Source organism: Amblyraja radiata, chromosome 2, assembly GCF_010909765.2.
Source record: "Amblyraja radiata isolate CabotCenter1 chromosome 2, sAmbRad1.1.pri, whole genome shotgun sequence".
In the NCBI taxonomy this organism is placed as follows: domain Eukaryota; kingdom Metazoa; phylum Chordata; class Chondrichthyes; order Rajiformes; family Rajidae; genus Amblyraja; species Amblyraja radiata.
This window is the reverse complement of record NC_045957.1, coordinates 113,558,477-113,584,016: the sequence shown is the minus strand read 5'-3', so window position 1 is coordinate 113,584,016 and position 25,540 is coordinate 113,558,477. Positions and strand designations below refer to the sequence as shown.

At 44.7% G+C, this 25,540-nt stretch overlaps 1 protein-coding gene and 1 long non-coding RNA gene across 4 annotated transcripts in view; both read left to right on the top strand.

The window, feature by feature from the left end:
* The window catches only part of cdkal1 (CDK5 regulatory subunit associated protein 1 like 1), a 553,618-nt gene that overhangs the window by 255,781 nt on the left and 272,297 nt on the right, over positions 1-25,540 (top strand). The gene's annotated exons all lie outside the window — the stretch shown is intronic.
* LOC116967193 lies at positions 20,273-24,254 on the top strand. The gene is made up of 3 exons (XR_004410180.1): positions 20,273-20,283; positions 22,919-22,921; positions 24,162-24,254. It is a non-coding gene; the product is annotated as an uncharacterized LOC116967193 (long non-coding RNA).

Genomic DNA, 25,540 nt, shown 5'->3' with positions numbered 1-25,540 from the left:
AGCACCGTAGTCAGGATCAAACCCGTGCCTCTGGTGCTGTGAAGCAGCAGCTCTACCGCTGCACCACTGTGCCGCCCTAACTGATGTACTCATTTTATAGTGCACGTGGGAAAATTGTTTGACACTTTCCCTTTCTGGCGCAGTTATGCAAAAAGTATTCTGTATTACTGCAACTTCTATTCCACCTCAGTACAATTCACATACTAGTGAGATGCTGGTTTAACCAAAAGAGTGTCAGTTTAACTCTGTGGTAAGTCACCTTTCCATGTTCTCCGGAGATGCTGCCTAACCTGCTGAGTTACTCTGGCACTTTGTGCCCTTTGGCTTAATATCTCTGGGTGTTTGAGAATAAACAGAAAAAAAAATCATAAGGCTGACAGAATGTTGGCATCCAACTGATTAAACCGCAGCTGGGGATCTGTTAGCGCTCCATGTTTTTGGAAGGGTAGATTGTTTAAGGTGCGAGTGCAGCATACGATTAAGATACTGATGCCTCGTCTCTTATTAAATTAAGAGGAGAAATTATTCGAACCAGGGCTTGTCATAGAGACATACAGCATGGATACAGGCCCTTCGGCCCAAGTTGCCCACACCGCCCAACACGTCCCACAGTTGTGCAAGACATTGAATGAAGTATTGTAGGTAGAGAAAAAAGCTGGAGAAAATCAGCGGGTGAGGCAGCATCTATGGAGCGAAGAAAATAGGCAGCGTTTCGGGTCGAGACCCTTCTTATTGTGTTCAGTTTTGGTATCCCTGCTGTAGGAAGAATGTCAATTAGCAGGAACTAGTGCAGAGAAGATTTACGAGGATGTTGCCATGACTCAAGGGCCGGAGTAAAGGGAGAGATTGGTCAAGCTAGGACTTTATTCCTTAGAGTACTGAAGGCTAAGGGGTGATCTTATAGAGGTGTGTGAAATCCTGATGGGTGAATAGATGGGTGAATGCACAATGGTATATTTTACCCAGGGTGGGGAATGCAGAACCAGAGGACTAAGGTTTAAGGTGAGAGTGGCAAGATATAATAAGAAGCTGACGGGCAACGTTTTTGCTCAGAGAGGGTAATGGACACATGGAATGAGTTTCCAGATGAGATAGGCAGATACTATAACAACATTTAAAGGACTGGTACTTGGATAGGAAAGGTTTAGAGGGATATGAGCCAAACACAGGCAAATGGGAAGAGCTTAGATGGGGCATCTTTGTCGGAATGGGTGAGTTGGGCTGAAGGGCCTGTTTCTGTGCTGTACTCAATGACTCAACATTTGCCCCCTGGCTATTGTTTTCTTTGTACTGACTGGTGTACTTGTGTATGCAGATTTTTACTCAACTATCAGTTGTGTAGGAAGGAACTGCAGATGCTCGTTTACACCAAAGATAGACATAAAATGCTGGAGTAACTCAGTGGGTCAGGCAGCATCTCTGGATAGAAGAAATGGGTGACGTTTCGGGTCGAGACCCTTCTTTAGACTGGATAGTTGACTAGATAGGACGCAACGTTTTTCAATGTATCTCACTACACATGACAATAATAAGCCAATATCAATACCAGAAAGACAATTTCCCACTCTAATTTTAAATCTAAATCATTTGAGAGTTTATCGAAGAATGACAGTGCTTGGAAAGCATTTATTCTGAACTGAATCAAAACGACTCGGTGCCAAGGGAATTAGTGTCGTTTATTTTATAACCATATATAACCATATAACAATTACAGCACGGAAACAGGCCATCTCGGCCCTTCTAGTCCGTGCCGAACACTTATTCTCCCCTAGTCCCATCTACCTGCACTCAGACCATAACCCTCCATTCCTTTCCCATCCATATACCTATCTAATTTATTTTTAAATGATAAAATCGAACCTGCCTCCACCACCTTCCACCGGAAGCTCATTCCACACAGCTACCACTCTCTGAGTAAAGAAGTTCCCCCTCATGTTACCCCTAAACTTTTGTCCCTTAATTCTCAAGTCATGTCCTCTTAGGGATACAGCGCAAAAGCAGGCTTTTCGGCCTACCAAGTTGTGCTGACCAGCGATCTCCGTACACTAACACACATGACACACGAGGGATAATTTACAATTTTTACCAAAGCCAATTAACCTACAAATCTTAGGAGTGTGGGAAGAAACTGGAGCACCCAGAGAAAACTCACGTGGTCATGTACAACCGGTGTACAGACAGCACCCGTAGTCAGGATCGATCCTGGGTCTCTGGTGCTGGAAAGCAGCAACTCTGCCGATGCACCACCGTTCCACCCCTGGTGATCAGTTTTACATGAAAATAATTGATTTACCAATGCTGCGTAGCAGAATTAGGGGATTTCTTTCAGCAGTGATTTTCTATCAGGTTTTCCAAGAGCAGTTCCAAATTATGATTTCCAAACCCAACCCATTTGTTTTCATATAGCTGGGCCTGGAAAGAAGGGGGAAAGATGTTGCCATGATTCGAGAACATGAATTACAGCGAGAGCTGGTCAGACTTGGTCTTCATTCCTTGGAGCGCAGGAGGCTGTCAGCCTTATGATTTTTTTTTCTGTTTATTCTCAAACACCCAGAGATATTAAGCCAAAGGGCACAAAGTGCCAGAGTAACTCAGCAGGTTAGGCAGCATCTCCGGAGAACATGGAAAGGTGACTTACCACAGGGTTAAACTGACACTCTTTTGGTTAAACCAGCATCTCACTAGTATGTGAATTGTACTGAGGTGGAATAGAAGTTGCAGTAATACAGAATACTTTTTGCATAACTGCGCCAGAAAGGGAAAGGGTCAAACAATTTTCCCACGTGCACTATAAAATGAGTACATCAGTTAGGGCGGCACAGTGGTGCAGCGGTAGATCCTGACTACGGTACGTAAGTTCACCAAGTTAATTCCTAGGATGGCGGGATTTACATATGTTGAAAGAATGGGTCGACTGTACTTTTATTCATTGGAATTAGAAGGATGAGAGGGGATCTCTTAGAAACATATAACATTCTTAACGAAAAAATGTTCCGATGTTGGGGGAGTCCAGAACCAAGTGGTCACAGTTTAAGAATACAGGGTAGGCCATTTAGGACTGAGATGAGTAAAAACCTTTTAGTTTAGGGATACAGCGCGGAAACAGGCCCTTCGGACCACCGAGTCTGCCCCGACCATGATCCCCGTACATAACGGCCCCCACACACACTAGGGACAATTTTTACATTTACCAAGCCAATTAACCTACATACCTGTACGTCTTTGGAGTGTGGGAGGAAATCGTAGATCTCAGAGAAAACCCACGCGGTCACGGGGAGAACGTACAAACTCCATACGGACAGCACCCGTAGTTGTGATCTAACTCGGGTCTCCAACGCTGCAATCGCTGTAAGGCAGCAACACTACCGCTGCGCCACCATGCCACCCAGAGAGTTTTGAATCTGTGGAATTCTCTGCCACAGAAGGCAATGGAGCTCAATTCACTGAGTGATTTCAAGAGGGAGTTAGATTTAGCTCTTAGGGCTAAAGGAATCAAGGGATATAGGAAAAAAGCAGGAACGTGGTACTGATTTTAGATGATCAGCCATGATCATATTGAATGGCTGATCATCTAAAATCGGCTCGAAGTTGGCTCGAAGAGCTGAATGGCCTACTCCTGTACCTATTTTTCTATGTTTCTAAATGAGTTAAACGTGGGGAAATTGTACTAGCTTGCATTGGCCACCTTGGGCAGCATGGAAGAGTTGTGCCAAAGGGCTTTTTCCGTGCAGTGTGATTCTTGTGTCTACTTTGAAGAAGTTTTCCGACGAGAGTTCCGTAACATCCTCTCTCGCTGCCCCCCCCGTGGTGCCTCCTGCTATATCCCTCGTTTCCCTTAACCCTAACCAGTCTGAAGAAGGATATTGACCCGAAACATCACCCATTCCTTCTCTCCAGAGATGCTGCCTGTTTCCGCTGAGTTACTCCAGCTTTTTTGTGTCTATCTTCGGTGTAAACCAGCATCTGCAGTTCCTTCCTACACTATGATTATGTATAGTGTTGTTTCTTCTGTGCTGAGGCTGGATATCTCAGGGGAGTAATATGACTTGGGTATCAACACATTATTGTTCATTATCCACAGTTGCTGAGCATGTTAAATAGCATCCTGCGGTTCATCATGTATTCTAGTTAGTTTTAAGTTAGTATCTTTAGTTTAGTTTATCGTGCAGTGTACTGAGGTAAGTGAAAAGCTTTTGTTGTGTGCTAGACAGTCAGCGGAAAGACAATACATGATTACAATCGAGCCATTCACAGTGTAAGTACGATAAAGGTAATAACGTTTGGTGCATGATAAAGCCAGTAAAGTCTGATCAAGTGTAGTCTGAGGGCCTCCAATGAGGTAGATAGTAGTTCAGGACTGCTCTCTAACTGTTGTAGGATGATTCAGTTGCTTGATAACAGCTGGGAGGAAACTGTCCCTGAATCTGGGGATGTGCGTTTTCACACTTCTATACCTTTTGCCCGATGGTAGAGGGGAGAAAAGGGAGCGGCCAGGATGCGACTGGACGAGGAGGCTCTAATGAAGAGGCCTCTTCTTAAGAAAATAACTGAACTTTTCAAGTGTTCCCTCAGTTGATAGTCTCGCCATTTCATAATCTGCGGTTACTTTTTTCGTGATTTAAAAAAAAAATCAGATAAACGAGGATTTGTTTTGCCCAAATTGCAATTGCTTTGAATATCTTGACTTCTTTAAGGACAGCGTCACGCTGTGTTGTTTCAGTGTTTGGAACGCCCATGTTCTTTGCTAACAAGCCCGATCTGTGCATGATAATCAGCTTAGTGCATTTCACATAGGAGTGAGGGTGAGGAAGCACAGTTCTTGGACCTAGGGCAACCCGCAATCTGCGCTGCCATCTGAATTCTCAAGATCTGGCCATGTGCCAATGGATTACACTCACTGTGATTTATTAAAATGAGTAGAAAAAATTATTTGGTTGAATAATTTTCAATGGGTTTGAAAGGCTTAACGTCATTTGGTTTAGAGATCATAATAATCATAATCATACTTTATTACCCAAGTATGTTTTTGCAACATAGGAGGAATTTGATTTGCCATACAGTCATACCAATAAAAAGCAACAAAACGCACAAATACATTTTGACATCTCTGTGATGAAAGGCGAAAAAAGTTAAGTCTCTTCCCTTCTTTGTGTTTTGCATGCAGTTCTAGTTGCCCCATTACATGAAGGTTGTGGAAGCTTTGGAGAGGGTGCGGAGGAGGTTTACCAGAATGATGCCCCGATTAGGGGATATTAGCTACAGGGAGAGGTCGGACAGACATGTATTGTTTTGACCAGAGTAAAATCATATTTACAATATATAGTCCAGGCAGTCAAAGTGTTATTCCCAGGATGAAATCATCAATTACTAGAGGGCATTGCTTTACGGTGATAGGAGCAAAGTTTAAAGGAGATGTATGGGGCACGTTTTTTACACATAGGGTGATGAGTGCCTGGAACACGCTGCCAAGGGTGGTGGTTGAGGCTAATGGAATAGTGCCATTTTCAGGTCCCGACCAGAAATGTCACTTCCATTTTCTCCAGAGATGCTGCCTGACCTGCTGAGTTACTCCAGTAGACAAAAATGCTGGAGAAACTCAGCGGGCGCGGCAGCATCTATGGAGCAAAGGAAATAGGCAACGTTTCAGACCGAAACCCTTTTTCAAACTTCGGCCCGAAACGTTGCCTATTCCTTCGCTCCATAGATGCTGCCGCATCCGCTGAGTTTCTCCAGCATTTTTGTCTACCTTCGATTTTCCAGTCTTGAACATGAGTTACTCCAGTATTTTGCGTCTATCTTTGGTATAAACTAGCATCTGCAGTTCTTCTTTATTGCATTAAACAGGTTTATGCCATGATTTCTCCTTCCATTCTAGGCAAAAGAAATGCAGTACGTTAATACGTTTTTAGTTTAAAAAAACGATTGCATTATATTGAAATCTTCCATTTAAGTTTACAATACCATGTATAGGTTTCTTTGGCCAGTCATTCTAAACTAAATAAATTGTTTGATTTTAAGCATTCCCGGTTTCCACTCTACATAATAGCTACATAATAAGTAATTAATTACTTCCCGTCTGCTTTTTCTCAAAAATTATTATTTGGTTATTTCCGATTTGGGAAATAATCAACAAAGCTATGTAGACTGGGTGTGTATCAGATGATGGGAAAGATCCTATGATTCATTTTCAAAACAAACTATATATCACACACACACACACACACACACACACACACACACACACACACACACCTCCCATTTCTTTAGTCAGAGGGTGGTGAATCTGTGGAATCCTTTGCTGCAGAAGGCAGTGGAGGGTAAGTCAATTAATATCTTTAAGGCAGCGATAGATAGATTCCTGATTAGTACGGGTGTCGGAGATTATGGGGAGAAGGCAGGAGAATAGGGTTAGGAGGAAGAGATAGATCAGCCATGATTGAATGGCGGAATTGACTTGATGGGCCGAATGGCCTTATGACCCAATGACCTTCGACATAATTCCAACCAAATTCATGTCCAAACACCCACCTCAGCAGCTGGATCCTCAACTTCCTGGCACACATACTGCAATAAATAAGAATAGGTGATGTAATATCCTCTACAATAATTCTCGAACAATAATCGGACGGAGTACAGGAAGGAGCTAGAGCTCTGAGTAACATGACGTCAAGATAACAATCACTCCGTTAACGTCAGCAAAATGAAGGAGCTAGGCTTTATTTTGAGAGGGCTTGTATACAAAGACAGGGATGTAATGTTGAGGCTCTAAGGCACTGGTCAGGCCGCATTTGGAATATTGTGATCAATTTTGGGTATCATATCTGAGGATGGATGTGCTGGCTCTGGAGAGGGTCCAGAGGAGGTTTACAAGAATTATCCCAGGAATGAGTGGGTTAACCCATGATGAGTGTTTGACGGCACTGAGCCTGTGCTCGCTGGAGTGTAGAAGAATGAGGGGCGGGACCTCATTGAGACGGACAGAATTGTGAAAAGCTTGGATAGAGTGGATGTGGAGAGGATGTTTCCACTAATGGAAGCGTCTAGGACTAGATGTCATAGCCTCAGAATTAAAGGACGTTCTTTTGGAGATGAGGAATTTCTTTAGTCAGAGGGTGTTGAATCTGTGGAATGCTTTGCCACAGAAGGCTGTGGAGGCCAAGTCAATAGATATTTTTAAGGCAGAGGTAGATAGATTCTTGATTAGTACAGGTGTCAGATGGTATGGGGAGAAGGCAGGAGAATGGGGTAAGGAGCAAGAGATAGATCAGCCATGATTGAATGGCAGAGTAGACTTGATCGCCCGAATGGCCTAATTCTGCTCCTAGCACTTATGATCTAATGGTCTTATGAGCTAGACATTGACTTCAGGAAGCGGGATGGAGTTCATACCTTGGTTATATCAATGGTGTTAAAGTGGAGAGCCTCCCCCAACCTAGTCATCGTGCTAGTTTCACTGTCGTCCAGTTGAGTTTCACCGTCTTTATAACTCGTTAACACCTGCGCCACAGTCAACAATGGTCCATTGTGGGCACCACCTTTCCTTGATCATCGCTGCTTATTGCACATTGTTCTATGTACCTTCTAAACCTCCCGTTTCCCCTTCCCCTGACTCTCGGTTTGAAGAACAGTCTCGACCCGAAATGTCACCTATTCGTTTTCTCCAGAGATGCTGCCTGACCCGCTGAGCTACTCCAGCTTTTTATGTCTTTCTTCCATGATGAAGTGGAGATGGTCAAGAGCTGCAAGTTGCTGGGAGTAAACATCGCCAACAAGTTGTCCAGATCCCACTACATTACACTACGACCAAGGAAGCACACCAACTCCTCCTAAATCCTCAGAAGTCTAAGGAAATTCAGCATGTCCCCAATTACTCTTATCAATTTCTACAGGTGCACTCTAGAAAGCATCCTATTGAGATGCATCCCAACTTGGTTTGCCTCTGCTGTGCCTAAGAATACAAGAAATTGTAGAAAGCTGTGGATACAGCCCAGCATACCAATCTCCATCAACTCCCAACTATACATTACGCTGTGCAAGCTCTACTTCCTCAGAAGATTGACGATCGTTATGTTGATGAATAATCTCTTGAGTCCTCTACAGGTGTTTGGTAGAGAGCATATTGACTGATTACATCACAACCTGATTCGGCAACTTGAACGACTACGAACAAAGAAATAAAGTGGTGGATACTGCCTGGTCCAAATTGGTACTGACCTCCCCGCTATCAAATAGATTCATAGGATATGTTGTCTCATAAATGCAGTCTCATCAAGGACCCACACCACCCCGGCCACAGTTTCATTTCACTCCGACCATTAGGAAGATAGTATAGGAGTCTGAAAACAGGAATCTCTCGGTTCAAGAACAATTTCTTCCCACAACCATCAGGCTCTCGAACACCACACACACTAACTAAACTAGGAACTACAAATTAACTTAGTTACTTTAAGGAATTTGGGCTTTTTGCCATAATACAACAGTCAGCGAAGAAAGCAAATGTCATGTTGGCCTTTGGATTTGAGTATGAGGTCCTACTGCAGTTGTACAGATGAGACCACATCTGAAGGGTTGTGTGCAGTTTTGGTCTCCTAATTTGAGGAAGGACATTCTTGCTATTGAGGGAGTGCAGCGTAGGTTCACCAGGTCAATTCGACTGGGCTTATATTCACTGGAATTTAGAAGGGTGAGAGGGGATCTTATGGAAACGTATAAAATTCTTAAGGAATTGGACAGGCTAGATGCAGGAACAATGTTCTCGATGTTGGGGGAATCCAGAACCAGGGGTCACAGTTTAAGGGGTAGGCCATTTAGGACTGAGATGAGGAAAATCATTTTTACTTAGAGAGTTGTGAATCTGTGGAACAATAGAGGCCAATTCACTGAATGTATTTAAGAAAGAGTTAGATATAGCTCTTAAGGCTAACGGAATCAAGGGATATCGGGATAAAGCAGGAACGGGGTACTGATTTTGGATGATTAGCCATGGTCATATTGAATGGTGGTGCTGGCTTGACGGGCTGAATGGCCTACTCCTGCGCCTATTTTCTATGTTTCTATTGGAGTTTTTAATTTATTGATTTTTTTTGTTTATTATATTACCAATGAATACTGTGTTTTCAGGTCTGTTATGCTGCTGCAAGTAAGAATTCAATTGTTCCATTTTGGTACATATGACAATAAATACTCTTGACCCTTGACTTACTTGACCCTTGAAGCAGCCTTGGGAAAGCAGCCAACATAATCAAGGACCAATTCTCCTCTTCCCCTCTCCCATCAGTAGAAGTCACAAAAATTTGAAAGCACGTACCACCAAATTCAGACAGCTTTAGACATTACTTTAGACTTTAGAGAGACAGCGCGAAAACAGCCCTTCGGCCGCCGAGCCCGCACCGACCAGCAATCACTCCATAATCTAACACTATCCTGCACACTAGGGACAATTTTACAATTTACCAAAGCCAATTAACCTACAAACCTGTATGTTTTTGGACTGTGAAACCAGGGCACCTGGAGAAAACCCACACAGTTACACGGAGAATGTATAAACTCTGTGACAGCACCCATAGTCAGGATCGATCCCGGGTCTCTGGCGCTGTAATGCAGCAATTCTGCCGCTAAACTAAACTAAACTACATGAACTGGGAGTGGGATTATTTTTTTCAGCAAAATAATTTTTAATCCAGTTGTGATGGGAAAACAATGCTCGCGTTCCGGTAAGTATAAATCGTAGGCCCCCCTCAGTCATGACTGACCATGGGTGATGCATCCTAGTTGTTGGCTGCTTGCTCCAACCCTCGGCTAGAGCAGCGTCGCTTACGATGATGTGTGGTCGGATGCAAGCCTGGGCGATGTCATATGGAGGACAGGATGTTGCCCATGCAGCACGTCCACGTCGCTGATCGATCCAAAGGAACAGCAGGGCCGTTACAGTTTGGCGCCAACGCCGTCGCAGGAGCTGCCAGAGCGAGGTTGTAGACAATGACGAGCGGCCTTTGGGGCTCCGACACCAGATTCTCTTGATAAGTGACCCCTGCAATATTACAGTTATAGTAGCAGAAATTAGCTCTAACCAAAGATAGACACAAAGTGCTGGAGTGACTCAGCGGGTCAGGCAGCATCTCTGGAGAAAAAGGATAGGCGATGTTTCGGGTCGGGACCCTTCAGACTGAAAGATTTCCCAAATTTACCGAGACTTGCCCTTTCCAAATTAACAAATCACCACCAAAACATCGTGGAAAACAAAATAAACACAAATACTGTATATTTTTCAATTCGCACTTCCTGATGCATGGCGTGGTATTGTGTTATGGAAAACTGCAATAGGACAGATTTTAAGGAATGTAAACACTCCACCCCCCCACTCCCCATCTCGGTTACGCAGGGGTCACCTGTTCAGTAGAACTGTCTGATTAATTTCACACCCTTTAACTGCTAAATTATGCCATTAGAATTCGCTTAAATAGGAAGAAATCATTTAAGAATTGAAATTTAAGGTATTAGTAGACTGGTACTTAATCAATTTTAGCAGGGAATGTAGAGAAATGGACCCGGTTTACCACATGCATGTGTGTTTATGCTAATTAATCACATATTTGAAGAGTGCTTGCGACCATGAGTTAACATTATAAAGAATAATTACAGCGAACAATGTTAATTACATGAAGACATCAAACTAAAGAGGCCAATGACTGGTATTGGTGGGAGTGCCCACTCTGTTAAAATCATTGCAATATTAATTTACAAAGGCTACTGAGAAATGTGTCAAACGTGGCAGAGTACAGAGCTGGTAATATATTGTATAAACTATGAAGATCGGACATACCAAATCATCACACATCTCTGACTTGTATAAACCACAATCTAACTCTGGTATACTTTGGGGTGCCAATGGGAGCAGCACAGTGGCGCAGCGGTAAAGTCGCTGCCTAGCGATGAGTTACATTGTTGAATGTGGGAGGAAGCAGGAGCTCCTGGGGAAATCCCACGCGGTCATAGGGAAAACGTATAAACTCCATACTGACAGTTTGTACGTTCCCCCCCATGACCAGCATGGGTTTTTCTGCGAGATCCCCAATTTCCTCCCACACCAAACATGTGCAGGCTTGTAGGTTAATTGGCTTGGTGTAATTGTAAATTGTCCCTAGTGTGTGTAGGATAGCGTAAGTGTGCATGGTTCGCTGGTTGACGCGGACTCAGTGGACTGAAGGGCCTGTTTCTGAGCTGTATCCTGCCAATTCCTGAGCCGGGTGAGTTGTTGGGTATCAGTGCCATCTGCTTCAACCATTTCGATCCATTATTGAAGTGAGAGGCAAGCCAGAAATTTGCTTGCAACACATAAAACAGCTCTGATCAAATCAGTTCAAGCTTGGAATTTATTAGAATTTAATGCATGCCATAATTTAATGTATAATTGGATTTTGCTAAATGGGGAGAGAATTCAGAAATCGGAGGTGCAAAGGGACTTGGGAGTGCTGATGCAGGATTCCCCAAAAAATAATTTTTAAGTCGAAATGGTACTAAGGGAAGCAAATGCAATGCAAGTATTTATTTTGAGAGGACTAGAATATGTTCTTCTTCTTCTTTCGTGTCCATCTTGTTACAAATGTTGGCCTCGCTGTTATCGTCCATCCTGAAAAGGACGCAAGCTTCCGGCGACAATCAGTGGAAGCCATCGCTTGTCGCAGTAGATGATGGTGGTAGCAGAAAAATAGCTCAGGATACTTCCAGTTTCCAGCCCTGCAACGTGGACACTTCTGCTATGGGGCCCAATATAAGGTCATAAGTGATAGAAGCAGAATTAAGCCATTCAGCCCATCAAGTACTATTCAATCATGGCTGATCTATCTTTTTCTCTCTACCACATTCTCCTGCCTTCTCCCCATAACATCTGATACCTGTACTAATCAGGAATATGAAACCAGTAATATAATACTGAGGTTTCATAAGGCACTGGTCAGATTGCATTTGGTGTATTGTGAGCAGTTTTGGGCCACATATCTGAATATCTAAGGAAGGATGTGCTGGCGTTGGAGAGGGTCTAGAGGAGGTTTATGAGAATGATCCTAGGAATGATTGGTTTCAGGGGCGGAAATCGCTATCAAAACATGGGGGGGGGGGGGGTGCGCGCACACACACGCACGCATGCATGCACGCACGCGCGCGGCTTCGGAGGCTTCAGCTGTGGGCCCAGTGGATAGTAACATCGGGAGCTAACCTGTTTAAGAAGGAATTGCAGATGCTGGAAAAATCGAAGGGAGATAAAAATGCTGGAGAAATTCAGCGGGTGAGGCAGCACCTATGGAGCGTCTGAAGAAGGGTCTTGACCTGAAACGTCTCCTATTCCTTCACTCCATAGATGCTGCCTCACCCGCTGAGTTTCTCCAGCATTTTTGTCTACCTTCGGGAGCTGATCTCGTTGGTGACCGACTCCGAACTCCAGCAACAGCAGCTTCGTCCGCCCCGAATCGTGGGGCTTGATTCGGCCCGTTCGCGGGGCCTTTCATTACCTGGCGCAGCTTAAAACCGGCCACGGGATCTTCCATCGCCAGGCGGGGGCTTCAACATCGGGAGCCTCGATCGCCTCGACGCAGCAATTTGACCGCGGGTGACGGAAGATCCCGCGGCCGATTTTAAGCCACGCCGGGCAATGAAAGGCCCCGCGAACGGTCCCATTCAAGCTCCGCTCTATCATCTTTGCTCCACCAGGACGTTTCCCTCCTCCAATCACTGCGCTCTATCCTCAGTACCACCCCCTTCTTCCGCCTCTGACCTCCCTCCTCCAATCATCGCGCTGAATCATCATGTCCCACCCACCACTGCCTGCTGACCGACGTCTCTCTCGTCCAATCGGCGCCCTCGTTCATCGGTCCCACCCCCACTGTCTTGTGGAAAGCAAAGAGTTTTAATAGATTTTATTCTCACCGAATTTCAAAATCCAGATTACAAAACATGAAGGGGTTGTGTGTCCTCTGTTTCCCCCCAGTTTCACCCCCCCCCCCACCAAAGTATACAGTGGGGCCATCTTTGTTTCTGATGCAGCGGGAAAGGTCAGGACATAGAGTTGCAGAATACGTAGGGTTGAAGTGGCCAGCATGAGTCTTTAGGTTTAAGTTTATTATTATAATTTGCGCCGAGAAACAGAGAAAAACTTTTGTTTGCCGACTATCCATTCAAATCAGATAATGGAATGGAACCAAATTTGGAACAGATCGGGTGAATGCAAAGAGTCTCTTACCCAGAGAAAGGGAATCATGAACCAGACGACATTGGTTTAAAGTGAGAGGGGAAAGTTTTAACAGGAACCTAAGGGGCAATCTTTTCACACCTATGGATTGAGCTGCCAGAAGAGGTACTTGAGGCAATAATAACTTTGTACACTGTACACTGCAAGGGCCAGGAAGCCAGCGGGCAAGATCATCTCTGACCCCTCTCACCCTGGCCACAAACTCTTTGAAGCACTTCCCTCTGGAAGGCGACTCCGGCATGTCAAAGCTGCCACAGCCAGACATAAAAACAGCTTTTTTTTCCATGATTCCACGCTCTACTCAATAATCAAAAGTCTGTAGCCTCCTTTTGCTCTGGTATTTTATTTCCTTCACATGTTTAAACTATAATGTTTTATTCTTAATGTTTTAATGTTTTATGTTTTATTCTTAATTGTTTACTTGCGAGCAGAGCACTAAGGCAAATTCCTTGTACGAGTACATACTTGGCCAATAAACTTATTCGTTCGTTCATTCATTCATCATTCATTCATTCATTCATTCATTCATTCATTCATTCATTCATTCATTCATTCATTCAGAGTCATAGAGTGATACAGTGTGGAAATAGACCCTTCAGCCCAATTTGCCCACACCGTTGCCCACACCGGCCAACATGTAAAATACATTTTGACTGTATACGGATGGGAAAGGTTGAGAGGGTGATAGGCTAAACGTGAGCAGTTGGGACTAGTGAAGATGGGGCATCTTGGTTGGCATGGGCAAGTTGGGCCGAAGGACTTTATAATGTTATATGGGATAGGACTCCCATTTGTAAGAGAATGGGTTAAATAGGGATATTTAGCATGGCTTTGTACAGGGCAGATCATATCTCACTAACGTGATTGAGTTTTTTGAGGAGATAACGTCGGTGACATCAGTAACAAAACGTTTGTTGGTATCCACGAAAAGGAAGGACTCAGTGACGGCCTGTTATTTTTGGTATCATAACAGGGCTAATGCTACTGAGAGGAGATAAATATTGCATGGCTTCAGCAAGGCACGTAATGTTAGACAGATTTCTGTTTGGTGTTGGGTCCCCTGCCAGTGACTTGCAAAACCATCTGCTGTGCACAGCAATCTCTAGAGCATTGTTTAATTTCAATGCCGCATTGCTTTGTTTTAGAAGGCCAATATTAACTGTGGCCCTGACGAGTTCTGCACAAAATACCAATAAAGGATTTTATCTAGCTTTTACAACTAATTGAGGTATTTATTCAAAATAGTTGCCATAGGCTACAAGAGATGGGACTTATCCAAGGAGTCTAACCATGCTGCATGAATATTACTGCTTAATTAAACTGTCAGTGATATTCTGTCTTATGGTTGTAATTATTCTTATGGACATTATAATGTAATCAAAAATCATTTCTCATGGCATTTAATCTTCAGAAATGTTTAATGTAGCTGGTGATCAAATGTTTGCGAGCTCTCAGTGATCTTAGGGAAATGTAAGCACAATTACCATTGCTTTCCATTTCCCGTCATCTATTGAGTTAATTTTGAAGCATAACCAACTATAACCAATGCAATATAAAATGTAAAAATGTTGTGGGCTCCACCTTTCCTGAGTCATCGATGCAGGCTCTGCTTTGTTATGTACCTACCCATACCTCCAGTTACTCACCCTCTTTGACTCCCAGTCTGATGAAGGGTCTCGACCCGAAACGTCACCTATTCCTTTTCTCCAGAGATGCTGCCTGAGTTACTCCAGCATTTTGTGTCTATTCGGTGTTACGTATTCAGCAATAGTCAGGAAATCTTAAAACAAATTTTTTTTTCCAGTAAGTGCCCCCACCTTCTGCATTCATTCTCTCTTGATCACCGCCCTATCACAGACATTCCCTTTTCCGGCAACATAAAACATGTTTGTTTTCTGACTTTTACCAAGTTTAATGCTGGACATTGGAGGCTTGATGAAAGGACATTAACCCCAAAAACATTTAACTCTGCTTTTCTCTATCAGCATCTTGCCTAACCAGCTGAGCTTTTCCACCGTGTTCTGTTTTTAAAATCCCAACTCTGATATTAGGAGACTCTTAGAACCAACATTCTGGCAAGCAGGTTTTCTAGGGCTGCACGCGTGGGTTTAAACTAAATAGTGGGGGGGAGGGATTGACAAATTGGGAGTATAAAGATGGAGTTAAAGGGGAAGTGAGTACAGGAAAAGTTACAAAAGACTCCCGAATTAATGAGAAGGATAGTTCCAGAAGGGATAAGAGAGTAAGGTCAGGGCCAATTGTGAGCGATGTGAGAGGGGAGGTGAATACCGAAGTCAAAGTGTTGTTTATGAATGCGCGAAGTATAGGAAATAAAGTGGACGAGCTTGAGGCTAAGTTAGAAATTGGCAAGTATGATGTTGTGGGAATTACAGAGACATGGCTGCAAGAGGGCCAGGGCTGGTAACTGAATATTCAAGAATATACCTCCTATCGAAAAGACAGACAGGTGAGCAGAGGGGGTGGGGTAGCTCTGTTGGTGAGGAATGAAATTCATTCCCTTGCAAGGGGTGACATTGAAACAGGAAATGGAGTCAGTATGGTTAGAACTAAGGAATTGGAAGGGTAAAAAAGACCCTAATGGGACTTATCTACAGACTCCCAAACAGTAGCCTGGATATAGGGTGCAAGTTGAATCAAGGCTACGGTTGTTATGGGAGATTTCAACATGCAGGTAGACTGGGAAAATCAGGTTAGTACTGGACCCCAAGAAAGGGAGTTTGTGGAGTGCCTCTGTGATGGATTCTTAGAGCAGCTTGTACTGGAGCCTACTAGGGAGAAGGCAATTCTTGATTTAGTGTTGTGTAATGAACCAGATTTGATAGGGGAACGAGGTTAAGGAGCCATTAGGAGGTAGTGACCATAATATCTACAATTTGAGAGGGAGAAGGATAAATCGGAGGTGTCAGTGTTACAGTTGAATAAAGCGGACTATGGGGCCATGAGGGAGGAACTGGCCAAAGTTGACTGGAAAGATACCCTAGCAGGGATGACAGTGGAACAACAATGGCAGGTATTTCTGGGAATAATACAGAAGGTGCAGGATCAGTTCATTCCAAAGAAGAAGAAATATTCCAAGGGGAGCAAGGTGTGACCGTGGCTGACAAGGGAAGTCAGGGATAGTATAAAATAAAAGAGAAGTACAACATAGCAAAGATGAGTGGGAAGCAAGAGGATTGGGGGTAATGTTTAAAGAGCAACAGCAGATAACTAGAAAGGCAATACGGGGAGAAAAGATGAGGTACGATGAGGAGAAAAGAAATAGCCTCAGAATAATAGATTCCCTCACTAATGCTCCACATCCACTCTATCCAAGTATTTCACTATTATGTACGTTTCAATGAGGTCCCCTCTCATTCTTCCAAACTCCAGCGAGTACAGGCCCAGTGCCGACAAACACTCATCATATGTTAATCTACTAATTCCTGGGATCATTCTTGTAAACCTCCTCTGGACCCCCTCCAGAGCTAGCACATCCTTCCACAGATATGGTGCCCGAAATTGCTCACAATACTCCAAGTGCGGCCTTACCAGCGCCTTGTAGAGCCTCAGCATTAACATCCCTGTTTTTGTAAACAAGCCCTCTTGAAATAAATGCCAGCATTGAGTTTGCTTTCTTTACTCCCGATTCAACTTCTTAATTCTTAAGGGGTTGGACAGGCTAGATGCAGGAAGATTGTTCCCGATGTTGGGGAAGTCCAGGACAAGGGGTCACAGTTTAAGAATAAAGGGGAAATCCTTTAGGACCGATGAGAAAAACATTTTTCACACAGATCCCTTTAGCCACAAGGGCCATGTCTAACTCAAATTAAAAAATGGAGTTGGAACTGTGTCCGGTTGCACAGTCATGGGCATAGATTGAGTAGAGCAGGGGACTGTGCGCACTGCCCCGAGGTGCTCCTGTGCTGATGGTTGTGGATGCTCAAGTGTTGTTGCCAATTCGTAATGATTGTAGTCTGCTGAAGAGACACAGTTCCCTGAGCTTGATAGATAGCAAGTTTGGAGGCTCTGATGGTGTTGAAGGCGAGCTGAACTGATGACGTTCCAGGTCTGAACCCTTCTTCAGATTATTAGTCTCACCCTGTAGAAGGGTCCAGACCCAGAACGATGCCTGTCCCCACCCGCCCCACATACTGCCTGACCCACTGAGACAGAGAGTGGTGAATCTCTGGAACTCTCTGCCACAGAAGGTAGTTGAGGCCAGTTCATTGGCTATATTTAAGAGGGAGTTAGATGTGGCCCTTGTGGCTAAAGGGATCAGGGGGTATGGAGAGAAGGCAGGTACAGGATACTGAGTTGGATGATCAGCCATGATCATATTGAATGGCGGTGCAGGTTCGAAGGGCCGAATGGCCTACTCCTGCACCTGTTTTCTATGTTTCCATGTTTCTATGACGTAAATAATTTTTTGGGAATTGAGCACCAGCACTCCCAAGTCCTAGCCACACAGAAACCACAAGGATAGGCTTTGATAAAATTGACTCTTGCCCTTGTGAGCAGAAGTTGGTGCTGTGGTTCATGAAGTGAACTGGTGAATATGGCAAATGGTTACCATTCTGCTCTTGTTCTGGGTGATTTCTAACAAGGAATGAAAATATGCAAATTATTGAAAAAGGAAGCACTTTTTTCACCCTACATGCTAAATACATCTTAAAACCTTGGACTTTTGACAAAACATCACAGGTCTATGTTTTTTTAATAAGGCTGGCTGGCAGGTATCCATTTTTGCATACTTCCTTGTTAAATGTTCCATTCATTTTAAGCCAAGCCTGGGGTGGAAGATTGCAACCTTCACGTGGTCCGCCCTGTTTCGACTAATGCAATCAACCCGGCGTACACAATCAAATAAGATCAAATAGAACAAGTTGCCCTACAACTTTAGGCTGTGCACGCCATACGCACGAAGAAGAAGTAAGCCAAGCCTACAATATGTTTGCACATTTAAAAATAATAATTATAGTGAATTAAGAAATGTAATTTTTGGGGAGCGTTACACTATTGAGTTGTATCATGCAGTTATGAATGTTATAAGATTAGTGGCAAATCATGGCCTTTTGTGACCATTTTATTTCCACTTTCACCCAGACCTCTCAGAATAAAAAGGTTCTCCGAATAATGACAGCAGTGCATAATTACTGCTTGCTGCATTTCCATCTGTAATCTCCATTAATAGATATTTACAGTAAAACTATGAGAATGCAAGACACTATTATTTGGGAAATGGGATTGCATTACAGTCGGAAAACCCCCCCTCGCCCCCAGAGTTATTTCAAACACCTAACGTGACCTCACTTGGTATTTTATTTCATAGGGAAACTAGAACATAGAAAAGTACAGCACAGAATACAGGCCCTTTGGCCCTCCATGTCTATGCCGAACATGATGCCACGACCATCTCTTATCCTCATGCACTTTACACATATGTGTAGGAAAGAACTGCAGATGCTGGTTTAAATCAAAGGTAGACACAAAATGCGAGAGTAACTCAGCGGTTCAGGCAGCATCTCTGGAGAGAAGGAATGGGTGACGTTTCGGCTCGAGACCCCCGAAACGTCACTCATTCCTTCTCCAGAGATGCTGCCTGTCACGCTGAGTTACGCCAGGATTTTGTGTCTACCTGCACTTTAAACATATTTCTCTATTCCCTGCAAATTCTTGCACCTATACAAACGTCCCCTAAATGCCACTATTGTATCTGTCTCAACCTTCACCTCTGGCAATGTGTTCCAGGCACTTACCACCATCTGTGCAAAGGAGCTAGCCCTGCACATCTGCTTTAAACCTCCCCTCTCACCTTAAAGCTATGCCTTCCAGTATTTGATATTTCCACCCTGGGGGAAAAAGGTTCTGACTGTCTACATTATCCCATGCCTCTCATAATTTTAAATACTTCTATCAGGTCTCCACTCAATCTCTGGCATTCTAGAGATAACAATCTAAATCTGTCCAACCTCTTTCTGTAGCTAAAACCCCCTTAATCCAGGCATCATTCTGGTAAACTTCCTCTGCACCCTCTCCAAAGCCTCCAAATCCCTCCTGCAGTGGGGTGTCCAAAACTACATGCAATGCTGTAAATGCAGTCTAAAGAGCCTGTCCCACGAGCATGCGACCTGCATGCGGCAAGCGCGAACAAACCGGAAGCGGGGCTCGCACGGAGGTCGAGTGATCCCCATACAGGGCCGGTCCCACCAGCATGCGCCTGCATGCGGTAAGCGCGACCAAACCGGAAGCGGGGGTCAAGTGAGTGACGTGAAGTTCGAGCGAAGTCCGCGGGAAGTTCGCGCGCGACGTACGGCGTCAAAACGCTGCAAACACAGCGTTGAGGCGGTGCGTACGGCGTCGAGGCGGCTGCGGGCCGGCAGGCCGTTGCCGCACGGAATTTTTGAACACGGTCCATTTTTCAGAGCCCCGCGCGATGTCGGGACCATCTCCGCACAACTCCATACGGCTCCAGCGATCGAAGTGGGACCGGCCCCGCGAGGCCGTACGGCTCAAGTGACCACGTTAGGTCGCGCTTGCCGCATGGAGTCGCATGCTCGTGGGACAGGCCCTTAACTAACGTTCCGAACTAAAGCTGCATCATAACCGCCTGATCTTGTACTCAATGTCCCAATCAATGATGGCAAACATACCATATGCCTTCTTTACCACTCTATCTACTTTCAGGGAGTTATGACTTGGACCTCATGACACAATGCTGTTGAGGGCTATTCCATTAATTATATAGTGGCGGCGCTGGGAACGGCTGCGGCTCGCCTGCAGTCTGTTTGTCTTTTACTTTTTTGTGTTGTTTTTTTTTCCGTTTTGTCTAGTTACGTTTTTGGTTTTTAGGTTGTGTTTATGTGGGGGGGGGGGGTGGGGGGTGAAACGGGGCTTGCTGTCTCTCCCTTCGGGGGAATACGACCTTTTTGTCGTATCCCCCTTCTCTGCCTCCGTCTACGCTGAGGCCTAATGGCGGAGCCGGCGACCTCGGGACTCTGGAGGCAGCTGACAGGACTCGCCCTGAGCTCGCTCCCGTGAGGGTGGCCCAGCCCGAGGCTGGAACTGCGCTCTCGTGAGAGCGGCCTGGCGAGGGGCTGAGAGACTCTCCCGTGAGGGGCTGTGGCCCGTCGGAGTGGCCCAGCCCAAGGGAGGAAAGGCGCTCCTGTCGGAGTGGCCCAGTCCGAGGGAGAACGGTACTCCCGTCGGAGTGGCCCAGCCCGAGGGAGGAACGGCGCTCCCGTCGGAGTGGCCCAGCCCGAGAGTGGAATGGCGCTCCCGTCGGAGTGGCCCAGTCCGAGGGAGAACGGTGCTCCCGTCGGAGTGGCCCAGTCCGAGGGAGAACGGCGCTCCCGTCGGAGTGGCCCAGCCCGAGGGAGAACGGTACTCATGTGAGGGCGATCCGGCTCAGGGCTGGAACGGTGCTCCGGTGGCTGGGACGGTGTTCTGGCGGCTATGACCTGAGTCTGCGGTTCAGCCGCGGGCCAGCGGCTGCGTGTGCTGGACTGGAGGGCGGCAGCTTCGACCACCCCCGGGCCGCGGTGTTTGAGCCGGCCCGTTTGCGGGGTTCGGTGAGCCGCGGGGCTGTGTGCCATCGCCCGGTGGGGAATCGCCTCAGCGCAGAGGGAGAAGAGGAGGGAAGAGACAGTAACCCTAAGATTTTTGCCTCCACCACAGTGAGGAGGTGCTTGGAGGATACACTGTGGTGGATGTTAATTTGTGTTTATTGTTGTTTATTATTGTATGATTGTATGTATGACTGCAGGCACGAAATTTCGTTCAGACTGTAAGGTCTGAATGACAATAAAGGTATTCAATTCAATCAATTCAATATTACCCCCAACAATTGACCTCCCAAGGTCCAACACCTCACACTTCCTTAGATTAAACTCTGTCTGCAATTTCTCTGCCCATTTCTGTAGCTGATCTATATCCCACTAAACACTTTGACAGTCTTCCTCACAGTCCACAACCCCAAGACTTACACACCAACCCGTCTACATTTAGAATGTTTGGTAATATGGTTAAAAAAATTCCCACAATTTTAACGTCTTCCATTATAAATGATGAAATCAACATTATGATGAAAAGCCTCAAGGTTAAAATTGTGGGAATGGCACTTTGTGGAATAAAATAAAGATGGAGGGTACATGAATTCAGTCTGGGAGCTGTTGTGGTAGTTCAGTTATTCGAGAGTCAAGAGTGTTTTATTGTCGTATGTGCAAAACGGAACAACAAAATTCTTAACTTCAGCAGCTGCACAACAGGTTTGTGAATGCAATACTCAAAAGATAATATAATAAAAGAAGCTAAAAAAGTTCAAAAACAAAACCAAAACATAGCCTAACCCATGCAGTTTGTCATTTGTAGTTTAGTTGGATTTTGTAGTATTTAATAGCCTGATGGATGTTGGGAAGACATTGCTCCTGAGCATGTATGTTACAGTTTTCAGGCTCCTATACCTTCTTGCCGATGGCAGGAGTGAAATGAGAGCGTGCCCAGGGTGGTGTGAGTCCTTGATGATATTGGCTGCCTTTTTGAAACAGCGCCTCTTGTAGATCCCTTCGATGGCGGGGAGGTCAGTAACCGTGATGGGAGTGTTCACCACTTTTTATGATCTTCATCCGAAGATCTTCATTAGATCATAAGTGGTAGGAGCACAATTAGACCATTCGGCCCATCAAGTCTACTCCGCCATTCAATCATGGCTGATCCACCTCTTCCCTCCTAACCCCATTCTCCTGCCTTCTCCCCATAACCTCTGAAACACGTACTAATCAAGAATCTATCTATCTCTGCCTTAAAAATATCCATTGACTTAGCCTCCACAGCCTTGTGTATCAATAAATTCCGCAGATTCACCATTCTTACACTTGATCTTAATTCACCCTGCGGGAGATTGATGAACTTTGCTGTGATTTATAACAACACTTGTTTCATCTAGTTCCCTCATAATGATTAGATATTTAGGTGTCGGCAAGCGTGTAAAATCCCGGTGTGTAAGTAGATTTTCAAGGTTCTATACCAGAAGCATCACTGTGTTTATTTGTAAGCCTTATCAAACTATAGGTTCTGTCACTTGATTGGCCTGTCCTCCAACATCAACCCTAATCCACATACTTAATACCATCATTACTACTCCCCCAAGTCCCATCTCCCCAACCCTCTCCACCTCCCCCCCTGTCTCCCCTCCCCGCCAACCCGGTTTTGGGTTCACTTCATCAACACTTGGTATATCTTCATTGCTACTCTGCAACTTTGGAGTGACACATACAGGGAGGGGTCTTTGGTGTAATTGCTTCTTGTATCAGTTAACAATTATATTTCTGAGGAAAGGCACAAAAGTCATAAGTGGTAGGAGCAGAATTAGGCCATTCGGTCCATCAAGTCTACTCCACCATTCAATCGTGGCTGATCTATCTCTCCCGCCTATCCATATTCTCCTGCCTTCTCCCCATAACCTCTGACACCCATACTAATCAAGAATCTATCTATCTCTGCCTTGAAAATATCCACTGACTTGACATCCACAGCCTTCTGTGGCAAAGAATTCCACAGATTCACCACTCTCACACTTGACCTTAGTTACACCAAGTCAGGCAGCGAATCTGTAGAACATGGACAGGTGACATATGATAAGCATTTAACAGCACTGGGCCTGTACTTGCTGGAGTTTAGTAGGTTGAAGGGGGACCTCATTGAAACTTGCAGAATAATGAAAGGCATTAGAAAGAGTGGATGTGGAAAGAATGGTGGGAGAGTCTACGACCAGGGGTCATAGCCTCAGAATTAATGGATGCTCTCTTAGAAAGGAGGCGAGAAGCAACTTCTTTAGTCAGAGGGTAGTTAATCTGTGGAACTCATTGCCACAGATGGCTGTGGAGGCCAAGTCAGTGGATATTTTTATGGCAGAGATAGACAAACTCTTGATTAGTACAGGTGTCAAGGGTTATGGGGAGCAAACAGGAAAATGGGATGAGAAGGCAGAGATCAGCCATGAATGAATGGCGGAGTAGACTCGATGGGCCGAATGGCCTAATTCTACTCCTATAACTTGTGAACTAGTACAATTGTAAATCGTCCCTAGGATGATCAGCCATGTGGATGAACAACCATGATCACATTGAATGGTGGTGCTGGCTCGAAGGGCTGAATGGCCTGCTCCTGCACCTAGTGTCTATTGATCGTGTTAATGTGTGGAGATCACTGGTCTCTGTAGACTAATCATGAATCTGTCAATCTGCGTCTTAAAAATATAATTAGGATACAAGCGGCTTGAGCTTGGTATTGTGAGGCCATTTGCAGTCAAATACAAGACTGATAACACCCTCAAAAGAGTATTTAAAAATTCATAGCATAAGTACACCAATAGACAACTAAAGGATAATGCAAATCCTTTGATCATCGTAATAGATTATTTTTTGTTCTGACACTAAGCCTAACTTTGTTCCCTTCGCAGTGACAACTGTGCTGTATTCTCTTCAATCTTCCAGGATATTATCCTTTTTTTCGCCAGTATGGATAATTTGTCATTTCTTCCATATGTTTCTGTTTTGTAAGCCTTATTGGCAGTCGCTTTTGAAAGCAAAGGAATAGATTTTGACTTTTAATAAATAAAAAATAGAGTTTCTGAATTTTAATAGCCTTTGTCGGTCATATCTAGAGATACTTTTGAGTCTCCCTTGACGCACATTATACTCACACAGCCTGTGCACTGCTAATCTTAAGGATGGTTAACTCATATGGCCAATATCTGTCAAATTAAACGTGATCATTCACCCCAATAAACCTTTCAATCATGACCAAACAAGCTCTGCAGATAACCAGTTAAATAACTCAAAAGTATTTAGCTGTGTCACTCGTAAGGATGGAGTAACCATGACAAACCATCACCAGGCCCGCATAAAGTGGATGTCGTAAGATCGTAAGTGATAGGGATAGAATTAGGCTATTCGGTCCATCAAGCCTACTCCGCCATTCAATCATGGCTGATCTATCTCTCCCTCCTAACCCCATTCTCTTAAGTACTTAAGGAAGTGGCTCTAGAAATCGTGGACGCATTGGTGATAATTTTCCAATGTTCTCTAGATTCAGGATCAGTTCCTGTGGATTGGAGGGTAGCTAATGTTATCCCACTTTTTAAGAAAGGCGGGAGAGAGAAAACGGAATTATAGCCTGACATCGGTGGTGGGGAAGATGCTGGATTCAATCATAAAAGATGAAGTAGCGGTACATTTGGATAGCAGTAACAGGATCGATCCGAGTCAGCATGGATGTACGAAGGGGAAATCATGCTTGACTAATCTTCTGTAATTTTTCGAGGATGTTACTAGGAAAATGGACATGGGAGAGCCAGTGGATGTAATGTACCTAGACTTTCAGAAAGCATTTGATAAGGTCCCGCATAGGAGATTAGTGGGCAAAATTATGGCACTTGGTATTGAGGGTAGAGTGCTGACATGGATAGAAAATTGGTTGGCAGACAGGAAAAAAAGAGTAGGGATTAACGGGTCCCTTTCATGAATGACAGGCAGTGATTAGTGGGGTACCGCAAGGCTCGGTGCTGGGACTGCAGCTGTTTACAATATACATCAATGATTTAGATGAAGGGATTCAAAGTAACATTAGTAAATTTGCAGATTATACAAAGCTGGGTGGCAGTGTGAACTGTGAGGAGGATGCTATGAGAAGCAGGGTGATTTGGACAGGTTGGATAAGTGGGCAGATGCATGGCAGATGCGGTTTAATGTGGATAAATGGGAGGTTATCCACTTTGGTAGCAAAAACAGGAAGGCATATTATTATCTAAATGGTGTCAAGTTGGGCAAAGAGGAAGTACAACGGGATCTGGGGATCCTTGTTCATCAGTCAACACATCAGTTCCAGCAGCTTCTCAGCAAGTCTGGTGGGGACTATCGTGTTGAAGCCTGAACTGAAGTGGATGAACAGCATCCTCACATAGCCACCCTTCTGGCTGTCAAGGTGAGAGAGAGCGGTGTGCAGAACCTGGGAGATCGTATCATCCGTGGATCTGTTCAGACGGTATGCGAACTGCAGTGGGTTCATGTTAGAAACATAGAAACATAGAAAATAGGTGCAGGAGTAGGCCATTCGGCCCTTCGAGCCTGCACCGCCATTCAATATGATCATGGCTGATCATCCAACTCAGCATCCTGTACTGGCCTTCTCTCCATACCCCCTTATCCCTCTAACCCCAAGGGCCACATCTAACTTAAATATAGCCAATAAACTGGTCTCAACTACTTTCTGTGGCAGAGAATTCCACAGATTTACCACTCT